We start from the raw sequence: 22,169 nt of genomic DNA, 5'->3' as shown, positions 1-22,169 counted from the left end.
CATGTGGCTGGCAGGAAGGTAATTTTTGTTGAGACCAACAAATTTATTGTGGGTAATTTTGGATCAGGTACATTTCTTTGGACCTGAGAAGACCTCTAGACCCCTACGTGTACATGAGAAGCAGACTGCTCATCCAAGGGGCGCTAATTCAAAATTAGTGTTCGGAGTGTCATGTGTGTTGCTTGCGTTGCGTTTTCAAAATATGTGTCATGTAAACCATCACATGTTTTGTCAAAATAAGTGCCTGCTGCACACGCGTCAAAACTGTTTATGATAAAAGAAACGCTCACGTTCACAAAATACACGCAAGACACTCGCTTAACAGTAAACTCTGATAGCGCATGAGATTATGCGAGTATCTGGCAAGCCCCGAGCGTTTCTTTTATCATAAACCTTTAAGATGCATCTGCAGCAGGCACTTATTTTGACAAAACACGTGATGACACAGGATCTCTTGATGCGCAGAAGACATATTTTGAAAAAAGGAACCACACACCTAACATTGTAACATCAGTTAATGTGCATGGTCCTAATTTGTGAGCCATTAAAATAGCACTCACATTTATTAGAAAATGTATTATAACTTTGCAAGGAAATACTAGGACAGGCATGTAGTGGGCTTATTACTCACACACGTTGTTGTGTTGATCAGTGCAGTCTATTGACGTCTTTCTAGTGTGTTTCTAATTGACCGTGTGAAATTTGTGTGTAGTTCACTGTCGCATAACAAATTCACATAGCCTACCAGAGTTGGACTAAACCTTACAACACTTGTCTGCTTGTTTTACAATCAGAGCTTTCACAAACGTGCGGAGGTATTGATGTTTTCATGCACTGTGCATTGGTGTGCATCGGTCTCTATTTCCCACAATGCCATTGATGTATGATGTAACATAGAGCAAGTCTAAATTTACAACCAGAAGTTTTTCAAAGCTAAGTAACAGAACCAGCAGCAAACAGTGCCTTTATTCTTATTTCAGACAGAATGCACCTGACGATGTGATATTTCAATAAGCTTTAATCACGTTTACTGAAAGACATTGTCATTTCGTCGTGTCTATGCTGATGTGATCATAACAGCCTTTAACATTTGTGTGAAATTGAAATAGAAAGCATGCAAAATAGATGTCGCTTCCTCTCAAAGCGCCTGAACTCATTACAAATAAGTAATTTGAGGGTTTGCCAGAGGATGGAGGTTTGTTTTATCTTTGTGACTTTCAATGTGACTTTGTCAAACAAGCTGCTTAAGATATTCACATTAGGTTGCAATAAATAAAAAATTTAGTGATTTTGCTTTGTTTCGTGTGGGCAAATACAGAAACTACATGTATAATCATTGTGAGGATTAATGTATGGAGGTATGCAGCTATTTGCCAGAAAATAAAAAAATAAAAGGAGATTTTTGAATACAAGAAATGGTTATTAATGCATTTCCATGAAGTGCGATGTATTTGATCTTTAATGTGCGTGGGGCTTTTTAGTCATATTGTAACCCGTGTTTCTCTGCATTTTCAATCAAATCAGCACAGTTTAGTCACATTTACATACCTATTATTCAAATGTTGCAATAAAATGATGTTTGTTCAGAAATTTGTAATGCGTTTTTAATAAATCATTTGGTATGTTTCTGTTGCTGTGTCAGTATGAACAAATTAACAGCCATTTAAATATCGTACAATCAAATGTGCAATTATGTCTGTTATTTAAAATTGTGCTTAAATGTCTCATTTATATTTTAAACACATTCAAAATGTGCATATTTTACACATACTGTATATGGGATTTTTTCATGCAAGATTAGTTAAGGTCTCAGCAATATATCCTATATATGGTACATTTGACATAACTTATGAAAAGTTGAAATTGTTGTTGTTTCAATCCAAAATGCTGGGTTGTTTTAACCCATTGTTGGGTCAAATATAAACATTTTCTGGTTTAATTTATCCCAAAGGCTAGGTATATCCCTTTTTAAACAAATGCTGTGTTGAAAATAACCCAACACAGTAACCTACAAAATAATATTTTTATACACTACAGAATTAATTTTGTTTCCAATTAAATCTAATACCATTATATTTTACATAATTTGAATATAAATAACAGAAATCATATTGCAGTCCAAGCCTTTAAAGGTCAGTGTCTTGTGTGTCAGAATTGTCCAAACTAAAGTGAGCCAAAAGTGTCAAACCAAAACATTATTTTAACCACAAACAAATGAGCTATACTGTGTTAATGTGATGTCTTTGATATCTGTGGAGCTTTATAACTTTCAGAGAACCCACAATTAAAAAAAAAATTCTGACATAAAATGCAATGATATTGATTAGGTGTCGAGAATGCAGTGGTTTTTATGAAGGTCTTTCAGTTACACAGTTCCAGTGCCGGCCTGAGCCTCTTGGGGGCCCTAAGCAGAATGTGTTTGGGGGCCCCCCTCCCACCACGCGGACACAAATGTCATGCTCTAATGTTACATTATAAATGAATAATAATTTAAATAATGAAAAAAATCTATACTTAAATAAAATACTTTATTCTTCAATGTGTCATGTCATATTAACAGGCTATGGAATGTTAACATTGGCCAACAAGAAAAACCTCATCTGCTGCATCATCAGCTGTGGAGACACTGACACTTGATAAAACATCAGGGGCGGGTGGAGTTGGTTGTGCTCCAAAGTACTTCAACAGTGTTCCTGAAAAAAATAGCATTGGATAAGTGCATAGTTGATCAAGCAGAATGAGTTTATTTTGCTTATTTTTCATTACTTACACAACAAGCAATAAATAAATAAATATAGGATAGCACTGTTACATCACTACCCACCATATAAATAAGATTGAAGTCCATTTTCATCACAGAAATCTCCCTACCCAACATGGTATTGGTATATATTCTCATAAAGTCCAATACCATCTCTTACCAAAGATCTTAGACAGAGAGCGCATGTGCTTTGCCTATGAAGCTGGAACATTACCGATGTTGGAACGTTCACTTCAACACATACAGCAATGCTAGCTAGGGGTGTGATATATCACAAAACTCACGGTTCGGATCACATTATGGTTTTTGAGGCACAGATCTGATCATTTTTCGGATCAGCAGAATAAGGGGTTGGAAAAACTAATAAAAAAATGAAGAAATTACTTACAAACATTTATAAAAAGAACAAAGTTGCACATTAAGTAAGGGCTAAAATTAGCATTAGGAACAGAAATCAAATCAAATGAATCATAACACTTTATTGTATGAATTAAATATAATTATTCTTTTTTAGAGCTACAGAAGTGATTTTCTCTTTGTTTTGGAAGGTTTGATTAACATTAATGACACAGACTTAAGTAGGTTAATTAAGGTTACTGTCTCTTTAAGAGAAGCACGGACCTGGTTTCTGCCTAATCTATACATAAACCGTCTAAAGACATAAACAACTGTTTTTATTGGAAAAGAGTACTGTGGAGATCATTTTGTTTGTATGTGCCCTGTCAAGAACAGAAAGATTTTATGTGTGCCCTACTAAGTGCACTTATACGCGGCGCGCTCACACAGACGGAAATACAGACGGCGGAGCATAAAAACGTTATGTTCTTTTCAGTGCTCTATTCCTCAAATATATGTTAATGGACTACAGTATGACACAAAATAGCGGAACTCTCTCTAAAGTTTAAACATCAAGTGTTAGTGTTCTGATCTCTGAAGGGAGCTGGGCTGGACAATTTAAACCGCATGGGCTTGCAGAATACTGCTCACTTTAGCGCCTTTTTGCGGGATAAAATGTTTAAAACCACTTGAAATGTTAACTTTTGCAAGCCTTTGAAACACGTGCAAATGATAAACTTTCACTATTTAAGCGCATGCGAGCCGAACCGTGGGTCGATCACGGTCACGGATTAACGTCGATCTGTCACACCACTAACACAAATTAAACATACTGTATATAATCATGCAAACATACCTTTATCTTGCTCTTTTTTCTCATCCTCGGTCCTTTTCTTTGTTCTCTTTTCGGCCCCAGAGGGATATATCCTTTTTTTTTGACATGTCAAATGGCTCATCATTGTTTACAGTGAGTGACAACGTTGTGCACTTGCGCGCCGACGCGCAGGTGGCGCAGGTGTCTATGTTGTGCCTGACTAAAACGCTAGCACTGCAGACACATAGTTGTCTGCAAATCAAAATTTTCTTGTCTTTAATTATTCATTTATAAATTCGTATTCATTCATTCATCCATTTATATTACCTGTTTAAGTTATTTAATTGTATAAAAAATAAAAATAAAAAAACGATTGGGGCGGGGGCCCCCTGGTGGCCAGCGGGGCCCTAAGCAGCCGCTTGGTTCGCTTATGCCTCGGGCCGGCCCTGCACAGTTCAGTAGAGAAAATAAACAGGTTTGTAGAAGTGTGAAGCCAGAAAGTAATTCATATCATAAAGCTCAAATGTTTTACTTTCAGATGGTACATGAAGGAAGTAAGGCACACTGGAATTGTAATGTTTACCAATAAAAACAGAACCTTACTATAAAAGCAGTGGGTTTGTCTCACAATAATTACAATCATCTTTAATCATTTTGTTTATATACTTTTACAATAAACTTAAAAAGTTGAAGCACTTATACCGATTAGGAATAATAAGAAAAAAATAAAACGTTAACACTTTACGATAACTTTGTATTTATTAAAATTAGTTAAAGGTGCAAAAGAGGATTTTTGTTTTATACATTTTTGCAATATTACTTGAAACTGTCTTTACTAATTGATAAAAGACTATTTATTAGGTGCACTGAAAGTAATAATATTAATATACGTCATCTGTGCACAAGATAGGGCTTTAAAAACATCAGCCAACTGCTCATGCGGTCATCGCATAAGCGATTGGCCCTCTGGCTTGTCAATCACTGCCATTATGATCCTTGTGAGAGACGTGCGCGCTCCAGTAACTAAACACAGGCGACGCATGTCGATCCTGCTGCCCTCCTCGAATTTGCACCTCGGTAGAGAAGAAACTCGAAGGAGGACGCAAAAGAAAGACTTTTTTAAGCCGCTGGGAATAGGAGAAAATTGTCAGAAGAACGTAATGTAAACAGAGTCGTTATTGGAGAAACATTTCAACGCTGGAGAGCAATGAAGGAACAGAGAGGTGTCAAGACAGACGCGCAGTTCGCAAAATTCTTCCCGACAGGTAAGAGTGATTATTCTTTCTTTGAGGAATAATTATTGTTGTACTGTTGTTCAGGTATATTGACGTTGTTCTTGTACTGTAGTTGTAAGGCAGTGACCAGTCTGCTACATGCTAGTTGAAATGGGAGTAGCGTCGAGTGATCTAACGTTTTAACGTCTTATTTGTTTATTATCATCATTTCACATAATGAATCCACTGACGCGAGTCACGCGACACAGCATATGCCGGTGGTAAACAAACACTCGTGTTCAAATATTCGTGCACGAGTTTTGGAAGGCGTTCCCTAGAAATGAGCTGTGAAGGACGGAGGCTGTTCTTACGCATGCGCTCATTTAAAAAAACTCAGTAACCGTTTTTGGATTCTCAGTCAGCGAAAAACATCCTCTTTTGCGCCTTTAAGTGATATTTTATGTGGTTTTCAATAAGGAAAAAGACTCAATAGTGTTAAACATTCATTTATGTTAGAGATTTAGAAGAGTTTGCTATTTTTAGTATTGTGCTTACCATTGTTCAGAAGTGTAGTGCCTGTGCTTTTGCTGTAGGTCAGATATGTGTTGCTTTATCATATAAACAATAACTGTGTGAAGGCCAGCACTGAGCTCAGTCTCAACAGACTTTCACTGGTCATAAAAAGTTTTTTATTACTGTGAACTTGTCAGGTTTTACAGTGTAGGCTATCATTATCTCAGTTTTGACGAATGTGGCATTTAGCCGCTTTTGCATCTGAGCTCCTCAAATATAACCTTAAAAAATAGAAGAAAAACAAGATGTTATTTTCTTTAGAGAATTCTCAACATAATGAACCCTAATTAAATATGAGATGGAGAAATTTCAATCTTTATAGTAGATGAAGACTATAAAGTGATAAACTCAAAATACATAAATTTGTCTAAAACACAAATTTGGACTGGATATGAATATGAGAAAGTTTTGAATGTTGGGAAGCTTAACTTTTGCTAAACTTTTTTTTAACTGAAAGAATTCTTTTCAATGTTTTTTTGTCCTTGTGAATTGGACATTTTTCTAATGGAAATCAGCGAGGACACGACTGAAAGAATTTGCACAGACATCCATTTTTCTTGTGTGAAAGAAGTCATTTTCACTGCTTTCACTCTGAGCTCTGCATTATCAGACATCAAAACACGCTTTCTCGTGCGTGCAGCTGCCATACAAGTTTGCAGCATGCCTGTCTTGATCGTATTTTAGGCAAATCTTAGTTTGGTTTTTTTTATCTCAAGTGGAATCCAACCCATTTGATGTAAGACACTCACTAAACATCTCGTCTTGGTGTAGGCAAGGTGCTTCTGATCCGATGAGCAGAGAAATGCATTTGGCACTTAAACTGACAACAGAAAGTCCCACTGAGTTCTTGTAACATGCCAGCTCTCAAACGCTGCTGAAAGCACTCATTTTCTCCCCTGGAAGCAAACCCATCCATAGCCACGAATCTGCCTTTCCACCCAAATAAATAAGAAAACAAAACAACAACATTGCCAACTCCATATGCATCACGATGATCCCTAATTAACTACAGCGGTTACAAGCAGATGAAAAAAAAATGAAAAGCTGCTTACTGTTGTGTGAATACGGTATGTGAAGAAAGAAATTTGAGAAGCAAATATTGTATCGATATCCTTTTGTCGCCACTTTTACAGACCTATTCACTATAAGAGAGATAATTAAATATTATTTTGGAAGGACTCAAATATCTTGAATGGTAAAACGAACGAGCGTGCATTTTGATATATACCTTACAGCAGCAAAAGATAGAAAGCAAATTGGGAAGAACAGAAGGTAAAAATATAAGTGCTACACCTTCTACTCCAAATGAACAGAGCACAATGTCACCAAAAAAACGATAGTGACCTTTCCAAGGTCTTGCCGCCCATTGTAATTATATAAGTTCCAGTCATTAAACGAAAACTTGCTTGGTGGTCACAGTATTAATTACTGTGTGGTGGACTGCCAGCGCTGGGCAAAGTGCCTGACTTTACTGGATATGGGCCACACCATCAGGCAAAGCTGAGGCATCTCCATGACTCCTGTACAGTAGCTGTCAAATGATTTATTGACTGATTTACTGCATCCTATTTCACAGTAAGTAAAATGTTTTTTAAATTTAAAGTATTTAAATTTTTTCACAATATACAGTGATGCTTAGATTACTCTAGTGTATACTTTTATCGTGGAGTGTAATGTCTGGCTCACACTGTAGCGTGTTTGTGCCAAGATCTGTCCAACTGTTAAACAGACATTTAAGGTGACCTGCAGCTTAACTGGCGCTGTGCACTCGCAGTGAAAAAGGTCATGGGTTTTCAGGGAACACACATACTGTTAAAATGTAAGTCGCTGCCAAATGTAAAACATAGATAAAATAGATAAAAACATAATGCTCTATGCATATGTGACTATATGTCATAAGGGTCAATTTTTTAAATTGAGATTTATACATCACCTAAAACTAAATAAAAAAACTTTAATTGATGTGTGGTTTGTAAGGATAGGACGATATTTTAAGTTGTTAAATTTAACTATGAAAGGTAAAAGAAAATATGATGAAAAAATATGTTCTGTGGGTCTGTGTGTGCCATTTGATGTCTAATGAAAATCTTGAAACAAAACCCCCTGGGAACCACTGGATTAGGGTCTATCTTCGCATTTCTGAAGTAGGTTTTTAGTGTAAGGAGTTTTCAGTGTGTTAAAAATGACCCAAAATTAAGACATAATCCCAGTGGTGTCTTTGGAGCTGTTCATTCTGTTTCAGAAAAATGTAACTTGGCAGTTCATTGCCTTGAGGGCAAAACTTAACCACATAGATGACAAAGCAATTAGCAGTAAATCCAATAAGACTAAAAAAGGACATTAGATTTACAATGTCTTAATAAAATACATGAAGAGTTTGGTCCCAAAACGCCATAAATCCATTTTGACTAATTTCGGTGTGACAAGATGAAAACCATTATTTTCTGTTACAAAATTTCACATAGCATCTTTACGTTATAATAGCATTAAATATTCAAATCCATAATTAGATTTTCAAAGATTTATAATAAAAACTGATTATTTTTCCCACAAAATGCAATAAATTTATTGAATCAATATATAAATGTGCATTCATCTTTACCATGTTATATCCATTTAGTTGACTAGTGGTATACACCGATAAAAGAAAAAAAAAATGTAATGGCATTAATGAAAACACTTACTTTGTCATATTAATAACACTGTCATCACTGCTGTCATCTTTGGGACGTCATCGCTATACTTTTTTGACAGTGACCAGCTTGTAAAATGTTTTGGTCCTGCTCGATTTTCATTGGCTTCGAGTAAAATAATGGAACGTTTTTCATAAAATACCCTGGGGTCAATGTGTTAGCATGACAGAAGCTTGATGCTGTCAGGAGAACAAGCAACAGCCAAAATCTTTCCATCTCCCGAGTGCCTCTCGCGTAAATTATTAGATTTTGATAGCTTAGGTTTCTTCCCCGTCACAGAAAACCACAACAGGTTTATTAATAATATCAAAAGTATTATTTTGTTTCTGTTTGTTTGTTGATCACGAAATACAAAGCAGATGAGGAAAACTAGGATTTTGCGTGTATTCAAAGCGCCGCCATTATTTTTACAATGCGTGGAATGGTGCGCTGTGATTTGTTGAGTGGATTTATTGCATTCTGCAGAAAAAGGAGGGCTGCTGTTTTTTGCGTTTTGGGAAAAAAGAGAGAAAATATGACAGAATAGCACGGCGGATTTTGCGAAAATTATGAATTTACTTTTTAACTCTTTCACCACCATTGACGAGATATCTCGTCAATTAAGAGAAAACGCTTCCCCGCCAATGACGAGATTTTTCCCTTCGCAACTTTTTAAACCCGGAAGTATTGCCCTATGGCAAGCTGCTGCATGTCTGTGTCTGTTTTAAAGATCGCTCTGAATGGGATCTCTATGAAAAGTCCGTCACAAAAATGGAATTACCTCTGCTTTTTGCTCAAAATGTGGTGTTTTTGCAGAAACCTACCCATATTCAAAAGCTGATTACAAAAGAACCACTGAAGGTAGGATGAAACGTTTTTTTTTTTTTTTTTTGGAAAGCAGAGGGTCTGTTCTTTCATTTGGTATATTGTATGTTTATATATTTAAAGAAGAACATTTTCTGGAAGGCATTAAACTTTGGTGAAAATCATGAAAAACGCTGGCGCTGGCTGGCAACTTTTTAAAAAAACGCTGGCGGTGAAAGAGTTAATACTGACCTGATACAATATTGATTTAGGCAGTAAATCATTATTTTAAAATGCCGTTTATCCCGTTTTTGAATCAAATTCTTCATGTATATATAAAATACAAAAGAGCAGCACATTGTCACAAGGCTGTTGTTTACTCTGAGCCATAAGCTCACAAGAAGACCCTAAAAATAAAGGTGCTTAAAAAAATTTCACAGCGATGCCACAGACAAACCTTTTTTCCATTTACAGGTCACCTAACGTGCTTAAAAGTCATATGATCGTTCTTTACACATGCAAATTCTTTTACTATAACCTTGCAGAAACACCCCATACATGGCCGCTCCCAAGTATAAAGGGTTTTACCTGTCATTAATGCTTGGATAACATGCCTACGTCTCCTTCAATTAAAAATAATGGCTAGTGTGGTGGCAGCGATATTTCAACTTACAACCATTGCAATGCGAAAAACGTGTTGTTTTAAACGCATAACATTGGTTAATGGAAACACCGTCATTAAACAATAGTTTTTAATCAACATTTAGATTAATGACATTTAAACATTCAAATTTGTAATCAAAACCAAAAACCAAAAGGTCAAGCTTATCATATAACAATCGTTCAACTTCTAGGTGGCATTGGATGACCCACCAGTTTCAAAACACACCAATCTCTCACCATTGGCTCAGCACAGTGACAGACTGTGGACCGTAAGCATTAAGAGTTGTTCTCACATTGAAATGATGAATGCCAGTTTCCTCTTGGCTTTCTGTAATGAATTTAAGCATAGGGAGGAATTTATGGCTAGAAGAGAGAGTAATTTCTCAAAGGAACATCTCAAGGTAGGGTTTCTTTGACCTAGTATACGTAGACTCTTGGGACCTATAGAGTCACCATAAATATCAAACACATCCTCCCTCAATGAAGAATATTTCTGTGGCCTTCTGTTGCGGAGATGAAATATTGTTACTAAAAATGAGAAACATTCTTCACAAAGCAAACCCTGCTCAGCAGTGATCATTAAGGCACCTGCTGTATACACGACTATCTGCCATTTATATATATTTTTTTTTTTAGAGGAGACCGGGGTTAGGTGTCACACAAGAAAGTCAATAACATAAAAAATCCAATATTTTTTTTTTCTTATTGTCCCACAGACTACAATTATATATTTTGTATAGCTGATAGGTAACCAAGTGAACACAATACTGTATAATCAGACTGGCTGGTGCCATTGTGACAACTTACCCCTTGTTGTGTGACAACATGCCCCACTGTTGGGCCTAATCACACCCTCCTATATACAGTATGCAATGTGCATTAGTTTTAAAACATGCAAAAACATAAAAGGTCAACCTGATTTATGAAGACTTTATTATATCCTCATCAAATCTAAGCCCTCTGCCATAGACATTCATATTTACCAACACAACTACCCTACTGTAGAACCTCTGTGTGCCAGCATAATAGAGCTTATAATGTGATTTACAGCACACTATCTCCGAGCCATTTTCATCTCAATCCAAACCCCGCTTTAGAACTAATGCAGTGTTTGTTAGACAGCTGGTGAGTGATCTATGTAGCTGCCATTAGCCAGAAAGACCCAATAAAAACCCGGCGATCCATCTTCTGTCTAACCTTAACTGCTGCTTCTCGTAAAACTATTGTGGGAATCTGGTATTAAAAGACAAAACATTTGAGGCGCAGTGCGACGCATACGTCCCAGCTTACCTATGTTTTGCAATATTTTATTTATAAAACCTAATCAGTCATCAATTCTGACATGTTTCTATTGCCGGGTGTCTTTTGATGATTGTTAACTTTGTGTTAAATGTTCACATACTGTACAAAATCCAAACAAGCACTGAGTACCCTTGAGTTTAGTGAGCATCCATAACTTGTCAGAAATATAGTTTTGACATGTCTAGAGCAACACGCTGAGAATAAATCATTATTCTCCCTCAATAGCAGTAAAATATGCACCATAAATTCACCTCCTCAGAGGACAAGAGAGATGTCAGGCGTGTAAAGATTTGCTGTATTGACTAGCAAGCATTCTTCAAAGCAAAAGAAACATAAAACACACAAAACTGTAACAGTGCTTACCTATTTAACCCTAAATATATTATTGTGTAAAGTCTGATTAAAAAAAATGTGATATTAACCACCCAGACAAATTTGAATGATTTAAAAAAAACTCATTAAAAAAGAAGTAGGATTCTCTGCTCTCAAACAATGGGGGCGTGTCTGTGCTTAAACCACGCCCACTTACGGAAAAAAGCTGCCAGATGTCTCCCAACTTTTAAATACCGCACAACCTGAATAGATGCTTACAGTTGTGTTATGGGTGTGGCCATGCTCGGTGGCTTCTGTGTGTTATCAAGCTACCGTTTTAGCCCAAAAAATCCTGAATACAGAAATGTAGAAAAAAGTTTTAGACTGTAACTCCACAAATCAGTACTACATAGTTTACAGACTTTGTAATGTGTTTCAGCAATACATTTCTAACATTTATAAACAATTATCTAAAATGACAAAATGACTTTACACGGAAATATAACACCCCTGCTATATTATATAAAATTCATTCATTGAGAACAACCTGATCTCACAAAGTTCTGTGGGATAGAGACAGAATTTTTTGCTAATTTCTCCGTGGCATTCTCACGGATCTCTGCATTTTTCCGTGGCACTGCTACGGACTGTATTTTTCCATGGCATTCTCACAGATTGGTTACTCAACTGCTTTTTCCTACTTTAAAACCATTTTGCTTCGGTTTAGGGTTAGATTTGGTGTTTGCGTTAGTATGCCACTTTAAATATTGGTTTATACTATTTTTTCTGATTTATTCTTTTATATTTTCTAAACTTTAAACAATTGTCACCTGGCGTTGGGGTTAGAGTTGGGTTTGGGTAGGGATGTCATTTCATGTCAATCTAACCAATCCGTGAGAATGCCACGGAAAAAGACAGTCCGTACTGTAGCAGTGCCACGGAAAAATGCGAAGATCCCTTAGAATGCCACGGAAAAATGAGCAAAAAATTCTGTGACTATCCCACGGAAATTCGTGAGATCAGGCTGTTGAGAAAATGCGCATTTGCATGATTAATTGTTATCGACTTTATTAACCCCCTGGAGCCATGTGGATTACTTCTGTGAAGGATAGATGCACTTTTTTGGGCATGAAAGTCTTGGACCCTGTTTTCTACCATTATAAAGCTTGGAAGAGCCAGGACATTTTCTAAAATAACTAAAGTTGTATTCATCTGAAAGATGATGGCCATCTGTATCTGAGATGGGTTCAGGGTGAGTAAATCATGGGATTTTTTATATATATATGTTTGCTGAACTATCCTTTTAAGTGTACTCATAAATGCTTGAAAGCACATCATCTTTCATTTATAACAGTCATAGTGTCAAAAGAAGGTAACCTTCACGTAAAACATACGTGCAAACTTGAATGATACCTTTTCACACTACACTTAGCCTACATTGTGTTATTACAGCAGCATTCAAGCATTCAAGATTGAGATGAATAAGAGAAATTTCCTGGAATCTTTGTGTCTAGAAGTACTTTAAAAATCACGGCAATTCTTTAACATCTCCCATAGGTATAAAGTGTGTGAGGTTGTTATATACAAACTCAAATAGGAAAACCTGCTTTTACCAATGTTTTATGCATTTGGCAGTCACAACTTATAGTGCATTTCAAGGTATACATTTTTTATCAGTATGTGTTCGAACTCGTGACCTTTTGCACTGCTAATGCACTGCTCTACCACTGAGCTATACAGGAGCACTAGGTTCACAAACATGTTTTTACTTACAGAACCGCATACACAGAACAGTTCTTTAATGTGTGATGTGCCCTGCTACTTTCCTTTGAGAAGCATTATTGACCTGAACCTGAGGAAAATAGAGCCGTACTTCCACTTCAGAAAGCTAAAATCTTTATAGATCCTCTCGTTCCTGACTCAAGTAATACTGTAATCCCACTTGATGGTAAATTTCTCAGAGGATTTAAACCCTTTGAAACTGGCGATTGAAGAAAACAGCCTTTTCTGTTATTAACACACTGCAGCCTGTTATAGGGTGACATTAGATTACTAATAAAAACATCATCCTGTTATGTGCATAATGCTCAGTAAACAATGCACAAATAAGATAAGACTTTAAAAAAAATAAAAAAATATTAATAGCATACCGACGCACGTTACAAATCTCGCTCGATTCGAACAAAATAATGAAATTGTCTTTTCATGTCCAATCCCACCGCGGAGAAAAGGGAATCGAGAATATAAAAACGCACAAAATGGACAGATTTAATCATAAATACAGGTATTGATTTATGAACAATATGGCTAGCGGTTAGCAGACTTTGCAGTGGAGAGCAGAGACATTATTAAAATGAATGAGTACAGAAATCAGCCTAGACATCATAGAGATAGCTATTTAAATCAAATCAATAAACACTGACTGCTGGAGAACACTTTTAACATAATAGAAAATGAAAGGCTGATATTATTAAACATTGCTTATACTGCTACACTGTATGAATAGACTGAAAAAGTGAAAGCAAACAAAGTTGAAAGTTTTCTCTAAAGGCTTTGGGTTTTTATTTGTCAATGGCGTAGATGAATAAGCACAGATCCGCAAATAAACCCTTAATAGAAAACTTTTCAGTTGATATAAACTGTCTCTGCGTTTGAATCCGCATACTGTGACAGTATGTATTGAATTAGATGAAGTACTCAGTGACCGTCTAGTATGAATATGGGAATTTGAATCAAATTCGCCATGTTGATCACGTGATACACGTTAGCTGTTTCGCAATTCGAAGGCTGTGACCTTCGAAAGACGTATTCTAACTGAGAGAAATCAGCGGTGTGATACGTCGAGGAGAGTTGAAATTTACTTTATGGTATGAGCCATAGATATTATGTATAAAGGCTAGATGTCTTACGCCGAAGTCTCTAATGTCATCACCTGGCGGCCATCTTACCTCAGACAGGTCTCTCACTAGTAGCATTGAGTTTAATGGTGCAGGTACTTTTAAATGACCATAACTTGCTAAATTTTCTACCGATTTTCAAACGGTTTGGTTTTTTACAAAGTTATTAACGTGGCTGTAATTCTGGATGCTTTAACCTGTTTCATGAATTTTTATTTTTAGTATAAGTATGCAGTGTCATAGGTACATCGTTGACGTTTATAATAAACCAAACCGTTTGAAAATCTGTAAAAAATTAAGCAAGTTATGGTCATTTAAAAGTACCTGCATCATTAAAACTCAATGCTACGAGGGAGCAAGCGCCCTGTGGTAAGATGGCTGCCAAAATGCAGACCTTCCACTCAATTGGCCAGCAGCGCGGGCGAGACATCTTGCCTTATACATATCTATGGTATGAGCTATGACGCGGTTCAACAGCAACCAATCGGAAGGCGAAAACCCATAGAAGTATTTTGCTTGAGAGGATTTCAGAAAATGTATTTGAGGGTCAACCATCCACTACTCTTTTTTTATAGCGACGTTATTTCTCTGTTGCTGAAACTGAACTCTTAACTCTTCCGCCGCGAGATAACTCGTCACTTAAGAGAAAACGCTTCCCTGCCAATGATGAGAATTTCCGGCTTTCTGCGATACCGCTGTTATCCACCAGATGGCGCACTTCCGCAACTTATACAGCCTGGAAGTAGTGCCTCACGTGAAAGAGAAAGAACTCCGTGTATGTTTTAAAGATCGCTCTGCATTTGATCTCCATCAAAAGTCCTTCACAAAAATGGAATTAACTCAGCTTTTTGCTCAAAATTGGGTGTTTCTGAAGAAACCTGCCCATATTTGAGAGGTGATAAAAAGAGAACTAATGAAGGTAGGATGAAACGTTTTTTTGTTGTTGCTGTTGTTTGAAAGCAGAGGGTCTGTTCTTTTATTTGATATATTGTTTGTTTATATATTTAAAAACTTTTGTGAAAATCATGACAAATGCTGGCGTTGGTTGGCAACTTTAAAAAAAAAACGCTGGCGGGGAAAGAGTTAAACAAATACCTTGTCGAAAATAAAAAATGTTTTGGGTTCCAATGTAATCTATGTGTTGTTTATTTTGCTTATTTTATAAATAAACTACTTTAAAAGTACTTTGTCGTTATTTATTCTTCGCAGAGTTTACCGGAAGTTACTTGATAACCACGGAAGCCGCGTGTTTATGTTGTTACTGCTGAAACCGTCTATATTTCTGAGGTTGATTAATTTGACATTCTGTTGGTAAGTTTAATCTACATCAACATGTCATATTTTCTAAAATAAAATGAGTTTTTTTCTGGTTCCATATTTATTCGAATAAGTCAGAAAGTCTCTGCTGTGTCCCGCTGACAGGCGCAGTGGGTGCGTACCAACCCATCCTCATGCCCGTGGTGTAGGTGCGTACAGCAGGTGACGCAACTTAGGATCCTCCGAATGCTATACCGTCTCTTTTAAGTTCTCTTTGCAGACTTCGGAAGCTGCAATCTTTAAATATCGAATACTCACTCTCGAGGACCCAGCCTTTGAATTGGAACACAATTACATACTGTTATAACAACAGGTGAGCCGTTAATTTGGATAGTTAAACAAGCAGAATTTAACCCTCTGGGGTCTAAGGGGTTTTTAGGGCCCTGGGGAAGTTTTGACATGCACTGACATTTGTGCTTTTTTCAGTTGCTTAAAAACATATTAATGGCAAAAGTCTCATAACACTGTGTTCATCACAAACTGGGCTACAATATCATATAATCAACATGTATGTACATGTTTGTATTTTTGAGAGAAAAATGTTTATGCGTGGTTTTTGAAAAAGCAAAATTTTTAAGTCACTGATATAACTCCACAAAACTCATTCTTAACATGTTTCCCAAGACTTTCCAAACTGGATCTAGTAGTCTAGAGTTTTTTCTTCAAAATGATGTGAAAATCATATGGCCTACTCAATCACATAAAGCAAGATATTGATTTACAATTTCTAAGACACTTTTGCTTGAGAGAGGCTGTATGCATGGAGGCGGGAAAGCTCCTGAATAATCAGTGATTGACAGCTGAGAGACAAAAGAATTGAATAATGAGCCTTGTGGGGATGTTCAACAGGAATGTAACTACCTCTGTAGTAAAACCATGATAAGGTTTACTTTTCAATATAATGTAAATACACACACACACATTATATATATATATATATATATATATATATATATATATATATATATATATATATATATATATATATATATATATATATATATATATATTTCTATTGAAATATTTTCTATTCATTTCACAAGTATAAGTTACCTTTTAAAATCCATGGTAGCCTAATCATGGTAAAGATACTGTTTGGCCATCGTAAAATGAACACACTTCAACACAGGGTTAGTGTTTGGTTGGCCAGCGAGAGGTTTACTTTTGTGCAGTAAAAAGCTCAAAAGGACAACTGCCTATCGTTGTCTGGACTCCTATTTGTGTTTTTGTAATCATTATAGTAGAAACACAACCAGGGACACGCGTGATAAACTTATCAATGTTTGTTTACAGCCGCCGCCATTACCTCACGTGTTGATCATAAAAAGCAGTGAATGTGTGCACATGCGAGTGATCCTGTGTTTAATAAACTTGCTGTGCGGAGATATGACGCAACTAAATAAGGATTGTACTGTTTGCAATCGCGTATTTTATAAGAATACCAAAAAGCGCGTCGAGTTTCCTGACTCGCGTGTTTGTGTATGTGCGTTCCCGTCGCCTCAGCTGTTTGACGGAAGACAAAGAAAACACTCGCGTCTGGAGAAACTGACACACATCCGCAAGTAAATAAGGATTTATATGTCGGACATCGATCCCGTCACACTGACGAAGCACACACACTCGCGTCTGTCTGGAGATTTAGGCGCGAGTATGTGATGTGTGCAATCGCATCTTTTATAATGATACCACAAAGCGCTTCAAATATGAGGTATTGTGTGTTTGTGTGTGCGTTTGGACGTCGATCGAGTCACACTCGCGTCTGGAGATAACTTTAGTTACAGTCACGAGTAAACAAGTAGATGTCATGTTTCCAGCACTCGGATTAAAACTCAACACAGCAGTGAATGGCTGGCTGCAGAGACGGAATGGAATGTCCATTGACTGTGGGGTTGACTAATGAATATGGATGATCTCTGCTCTTTTCTTCAATGGAGCGGGGCGTGGCTCATTATAGATAATGAAGCAACAGAAGAAAGACGGTACATCTCTCTCTTCTAATACAGTTAACAACGAATTACAATATTTGTTTTCGATTTCACTTACATCTTCCAAAAGCAGACATTCCAAGCATTATGTAGACATTTATCTTTTGTTTATATGACAAATATTCGTTAAGTTACAGTTTATTTTTCTGACGTGTTTCTGAAAGGACTTCACTGAGAGAGAGAGAGAACAAAACGCGCATCATGTTTATTTTCTTAATTTTGCGAAAAGCACAACATGCTGTTTTTATTGGGAGTGGACAGAAAAAAACTAGACAATTTAACGTTTTAAATGATGTATAAATCATATCTGTATGTCAAAAATCAGCAGAGTTATCTAAGTCTCTTTGGGGAGTGATCGAAAAATAAAGAGTTTGCGGCGCCCGCGCCGCAGCCGACCCCAGAGTGTTAACCCCAAGGGACAGCTGTTTTCTATATGTATTTGCATTTGAATAGTGCCATGTTACCGCTTTCTAACATTTTTGAATGTACAGCATTTTCTGAACTTCTAGTCAAGTGTGACTTATACGTCAAAATTATTTCATCTGAACCAAGAGAATACATTACCGTCTACATCGGCAAGAGTCCGCTCTATACTGTTCCTGTATTCATGAACTTGATTTGGCTTGTTGTGTTAATTTAGCCTATTCAACCTCCCAGGTATGTTCTGTATGCTATTGTGTATCGTGTAAATAACTGTTTATGTTACTTTAACATGTACGGACACCTATTCAGCCTGCTGTTCTATGCTGTTTTGTTTAGATAACTTGCAGTGGCGGATCTAGACCATTTCAACTGGGGGGGCCAATCTGGGGCCAGTTGTACTGTTAGAGGGGCCAGTTGCATGAAGACCTTATTCTTGTTATATTATTTTCTGCATTGCACTGCAAAAAAAGATTTTCAAGAAAAAAAAAACTTAGTATTTTTGTCTTGTTTTCAGTAAGAATATCTATAAGTCTAGTAATACGTCTAGTTCAATGTATCAAATGTAAGTTATTTTGTGCATAAAACAAGCAAAAAATCTGCCAATGGGGTAAGAAAAAAATCGTACATTTTTTTCTTAAACCCTAAATACATGTTTTATGCATAAAATCACTTAAATTTGATATTTTTGGTCTAAAAACTAGACTTGTTTTCTTGGGTTGTGTTGCTCATCAAGAAAAAGCTATTTAATTTAAGAATTTTTTGATATTTTTACTGAAAACAAGACAAAAATACTAATTTTTTTTTTCTTGAAAATCATTTTTTGCAGTGTGCACTAAAGACAATAACAGGCCAAATACCATGTTTATGCTACTGTCTAATTACAGATGTAAAAAACAACAATCGCAAAAAAATTGTAAAAATAATTTCACACCCCACATTTAGGGGGGCCACAAGGGGGTTCAAGCTTGTTGTCACAGGGGCACTGGCCCCCGCTTGCCCCTCCCTAGAACCGCCACTGATAACTTGCCTTTCCAGATTAAATGTCTGTTCTTCGGCTTGAATTTTTGTGAAATAATTTTCTAAATAAATGCAACGTATAGTCCACTGCAGCATATATATGTTTTTCCTCTTCAAAACGCATTTCTGACTGATGCGACTTATACTCCAGAGCGACTTATAGCCCGGAAAATACGGTAACAACGGCACTCCTTTTTCTTCTTCATTTGGTGACTCCTCTCCCGGGGACTCACGGAATAGTAAAGTGTTCATCAAATGCACACTTCAAAATCTGTCCGGCATTAGTAGGTACATACTATTTTTTCGAATACTATAAATACTTACTGTTTTTCGGACATACCAATCGCCTCACATGCTTTTCATTTGCATACATATGTATAGTGGGGAAGTAGGCGGTTTGGGACGCAGAACGTGTCTTACGCAAGTTTGACATAACACGACAAGTGACAAGAGAGATTATGTTAATTGCTTGGTTTTATTTATCCGCTGCCACATTGAGCAGCATGGTCCACTGTTATTTTTTTATTAAATGTTGCAATAACAAAGTAAAGCATGCAATTTCATCTTCAAAGCAAAAATCTGTTGGCTTATACTGATTATTTAAAATGTTTTGTGTGCCCTGTGGAGACTCCAAATTGCAAAGAAATAGATTTCTTCTAAAGGGGAATGGACTTAAAAATAAAAAACTTTGGGATTTAATAATACGATTTCTGTCAACTTGTGTACAGTACGTTTTCTCTCTAAAGAAAATGAATGTGAATTTTGAGCAATGACTTGCATCAGAGTGCCTATATTTATTGTAGTTAACTCGCTAATTACAACCAATTATGTGCGCTGCCACAATGACGTAGACAAGTTGTGAGGCACATGGCTATGTTTAAAGGCTCTCTAAGCGAATCTGCGAGACGTTAGTTATTGTTGACGTTTGAACTGTTTTCAAACAGACGGAGCGTAGCTAACTCCTCCCCCTCCCTTCCGTGCTTTCATGAACGGGCCCTACCCCCAAATCCTTTTTGTCGTTTATTGGCTGGAATACTTTGTTTTGTTTTGTGGTGCTAGGTTTGGCCACTATGTTGATATTGCCGTTTGTGAAGCCTGGGCTGTCTACAGAGATCGCGTTTTTTTACAGTTTGATCAGCGGACAGGCAGCAAGCAGATAGTGAGGAGATGTTTCCGGTATGTAACAAAAAATGTTTTATGGTCTAAAACGCGTCAATTCGCTTAGAGCGCCTTTAATTTTACCCTCATTTGGACCTTTTTTATAACATGTATTTAGCATGCATTTTTGTAAGGCTTTGTAAAATACTTTTCAGGGGGCTCTCGATCATTAAATGTAAATTTTACTCAGACATGTTTGTATGTGTAAAAGTCAATGTAAAGTCCGATATTAAATGTGTTCTCAGTTTGTGGGAAAGTGTGCGCTGTCTGTGCTGAAACCACGCCCACTTGTGGAAAAGCCGCCGTCTCTCTCAACTTTTAAATACGCTACAACCTGAATGGATGCTAGTGATTGTCTTAGGGGTGGGGCCATGCTCGGTGGCTTCAGTGCATCATTGAGCCACTGTTCTAGCCCTGCCCAAATAATCCTGAATTTTTTTTACAATTCTGTACTGTCTTTGCAAAGTGTTGCAGCAATACATTTCGAACTTTATAATTCTCTGAAATAACAGTATAAACATGTTGAAAACAAACACTTTGTGTATGAACAACTATTGAGACTGTGCGCTATAGAGTGTGATTGTGAGTCTACTCTCGTGAATGTAACCATACTTATATTTAAATGCTAATGACTATGTGTTGTTCTTTTGAAACTTTTACACAGCATTTATATGACGCCTTTCTATCGCAACATTATTCATGATGTCTCATGCCCAAAAATCTGTGAAAAGAATGACTCCCAATGTCCTGTGACTTAGCAGAAGAGTGATTGACAGGTGCCAGCAAGCTGTGATTGAAAGATGACATCTTTATCTGACAGCTCTGTTGTCAAGAACTTACTGTACATCTTATTTTTCATAAACCAGATATAGCAGTAAAATGATGGTATTTTATTTTATACAATATATCAAATGTTGCATAACACATTAAAAACCTTCTTTTTATTTTCTAATGTCAAAGTCAAGGTACGGTAAGTATACAGTATTGATGTGACATCTTGGATAATAGGGCACTTTGCTGTGTGATTGTGTTAACTTGCACTGTTCTGGAATGGCTAAGAACCACTTAGCACATCATTCTCCTTTGTCAACCATCACTCCACGTTATACCGCTGCAACAGTCCCTCCACATGATGTTTATTTATATAGTCCACTGCTTTCTTCATGTGAAACTCTCAACTTATTGCTTATGGAGCGACGGCAGTGGGTAAAAAGCTTTTTAGGACCAATAAAATAGTCCAATAACAAACTTGATTATATTATTAAACAAAGAAATAAAAAGTTGAGACAGCATTTTGTGAAAGCACAAATTTATGCAAATTACTCTATAATGATGGAAAAACGGTCCGCCCAAAAGGGTTGTACTTATTCTCTTGAGTCATAGGTGTGTTTTGAGCATAACGTGCAATAAACCAATCAAAGTCTTTTCTCCCATTCCTTTTAAAAGCCAGTTGCGCTTGCACCATGCCAGATTCATGTGTAGCTTATTCAAAACAACGGCAAGAACTACGCTAACATTAGCTGTTTTCATATTGTAAGTGCCTGGGGGGTTAGTTGTAACACACGTTACAATTAACCCCGCTGGGTCAAAATATTTTCAAGCCCACCAAAAAAGTTGCTAAGATCTGCAGACATTTCAAAACGATGCTTTGTTTTAGTCAACAAGACACTGATTAATATGACATAGCGTTGGATTTGGTATCTTACACACCCAACTTAGAAACCGGAAAAAAACATATGATGAAAAAATTTACTTACATGCCACCAAAACACTCTTTCATCAATAACTCTCTAAAACATTATACATTTCCAATCATTTGCGGGAGATCGTCTTTTGGCAGCGTGAAAAAAATACCACAGGCTTGAAACTATGTCCTGTTTACAAAAAAATACTTATAGGGGATTTTAAAGCTATTTCATGC

Source organism: Paramisgurnus dabryanus, chromosome 17 (assembly GCF_030506205.2).
Source record: "Paramisgurnus dabryanus chromosome 17, PD_genome_1.1, whole genome shotgun sequence".
In the NCBI taxonomy this organism is placed as follows: Eukaryota; Metazoa; Chordata; class Actinopteri; order Cypriniformes; family Cobitidae; genus Paramisgurnus; species Paramisgurnus dabryanus.
This window is presented reverse-complemented; position numbering follows the sequence as displayed.